We start from the raw sequence: 2,887 nt of genomic DNA on the forward strand, positions 1-2,887 counted from the left end.
TGTTCAAATTCGATTTTTTATCCTTTTTTATCTTTTTATTTTTTTCAAAACTGATTTTTTACAATTACTTAAGAAAACTTTTTTTTTTAATAAAATGTTACAACCTGAGTTTTTTTATTGTTACAACTTGAAAGTTTTATTATACTGCTATAACTTGAAAATATTAGTCTAGTAAATGACATTTATAAAATTTTCACGATACTAGTTAATTGTCATTGGATCCAATGTCACTTTATACTTTAAGGATATTTACCAAGAGTGCTAATTACCTCTATAAGAACATATTTAGCGATAATTAAGTTAATACCACTAAATAATTACCGCTAAAGATTATTTTTGATGTAGTGATACGTGTAGTTGTCTTGATGTATGGTTACTATTACATATCGTTTCATAATGTCTCGTATCATAACATTGTAAATTATAATTACAAATAGATTGTGTTACTTTGTGCTTGATGAAAACATAATTATATATCTGTAATAGAGTGTTTGTCTTATTTATTTTGAATAAAAACGTTACTTATTTATAGTTGTGTGATTAAGTAATGAGAGTTAATACTCAAAAATAAAAGAAAATACCCCCTCACAAATAAATAATTTAAAAAGTTTGCTTGAGCAAGATGTTTAAGAAAATAATGAAAAGAAAAACGTGGGAGTTACAAAAATAAATAATGAAGAGTAATTAAACTACAATTTAGTTAACAAATTGCTCAAACTATTATTAACTTTCTAAATTAAATTATATTCAAGTTGGTTGCTTTAAAATAATAAATATGGATTAAATAAATGCAAGAAGTGCCATCATACAAACTATAAATAGTAGGTCTCAAACTCTCAATTTCATCATAGTTGCACAATATATTTGCTATGGATAGAAAAACTATACTTCTTTTTGCTACAATTTTGATAATTTTTATTGCAATAAATAGTTATTCAGTCTCCTCTTCATCTTCTTATTTATATGATCACATCATGTCCAGAAAAAAGTTGCCTCAACTCATGTGCCATCCATGTTGCGTATTATGTGGGTGCATAAATTGTGCACTTTGTTGTGATGGAGGGAAACATTAACGGTTCTCGATCTTGTAACACGTTGTTTGTCTTTTTTTTTTTTTTTTTTCTGAATAAACAGTTAACTATACATACCAATATGTAGTTATCTTCATGGCTGTTGTATATCGTATCTGGATCGTGATGGACTGAGAATTCCGTCTTTTGCTCATATTGTCCGTCTGTCTTATTTTATAATAATGTATCATATTGTATTTTGTTGTACTGATATTCTTGTCTTTTGATCATATTGTGTATTTTATTTTCTAAATAAATTGTCAAAGTAACTACGTACATGTAGCTATCTTGATGATTGTTATATATTGTTTCATAATGTATCATATCGTATTATATTGTATTGTATTATACTATATATAATGTTGTGATGATGAATACACTGTTTGACTAAATTATATAGTTTTCCATCGTTTCATTATGCCATATACCATCAATTTAAAGAAAAAGTATGGTACAAGATAAAACTATTATAAAAAAAGTATGGTAAATGATGAAATTAAATTGCTAAATAATAATTAAGGGTAAGATGTGGAAAATAAAAGGTAATGATATTATCATATCAAATCAATTAAAATAACACATTTTACCGTTACATATCAACAAATTTAATAATTGGATGAATAAAATTTAGATAATAATCATAACAAATATTATATTTAAAGTAATAATATGAATACAATAGATAATTACCATCCAAATAAGATGTTAGATGATACGATACAAAGGCGGATCTAGGATAAGTTCAATAACCTTTAAAGTTGTGTGTGTATTGAATCTATGGTGTATAAAAATTAAACTCTTGATATTTAACTTTTGAACTTGGGCACTCTTCAATATGTAAAAGTTCATTAATTCCTTCCACTCCTTTCCTTTTTCGGTTAGTTTAGAGTTGGAGGTCAAAAATACATCTAAAATATTACGATTTTTTTGAGTTTCATGTTTAAACTACTAGGTTTGTGAGCTTCATATAGGAACTATCACCAAATGTTTTGTAATGACCCTAAAGGTCATTTTTGAAAATTTTCATAAAATGACCGTTTTACCCCTCCCGATAGTTGCCCCGAGTCCTAATTGTTGTATTTTCGAAGTTGGTTTGAAGGAAAATTGATGAAAAGTTGAGTTTTTGGAAAGTTGAGTTTTTAAGAGTTAAAGTTTGGTTAAAAGTTCTACTTCAAGTCATTTGGAGTTTCGAGACTCGAATCGGATTTCCGTCGATTCCAGCGGTTTTAGAATGTCGAAAAAGGTCTATGAGAATTTACAGAGTCGAATTTGGAGTTAAAACGAAGATTTGAGGTCCTAAGTTGCAAAAATTGTAAAATTTTGATCAAGAGTTGACTTTGGTCAACAAACGAGGTTCCGGTGCTCGAAATGGAATTTCGAGGGCACCGTTGGATTCAGGGGGTGATTCTAAGCCTAGATAGAGTCTTGGTTGAATTTTTAGAGGCCTCGAGTGCGTTTCGAGTTTTTGAGCCTAAAGTTAGTTTCTTGACGCCTTATCGGATACCGGGTCAAGGAAACCTCGAATTCAAATTCCGACGATTTCATTGAGTCCGAAATGTCATTTTCAAGCTAGTAGCATATTTGGTTTGTGTTCGGGAAGTGCCAAATGAGTTTTGGGTGAGCTTTTAAGCTTCTTGGATGCTTTGACACTATTTCAGCAAATTGTGGCAACTAAAAGGTTCATTATTAGTTTTAAAGGTCGAAAAATTATTCCGAAGGTTCTGAAATTTTGAGCATGAATTATAGGACTTATCTGCAAATTTTGGTGCATTTTCGCTAACCCGAGATTGGACTTTTCTCGCAAATAAGAAATAATT

The sequence above is a fragment of the Solanum stenotomum genome, chromosome 2 (assembly GCF_019186545.1).
Source record: "Solanum stenotomum isolate F172 chromosome 2, ASM1918654v1, whole genome shotgun sequence".
Lineage (NCBI taxonomy): Eukaryota > Viridiplantae > Streptophyta > Magnoliopsida > Solanales > Solanaceae > Solanum > Solanum stenotomum.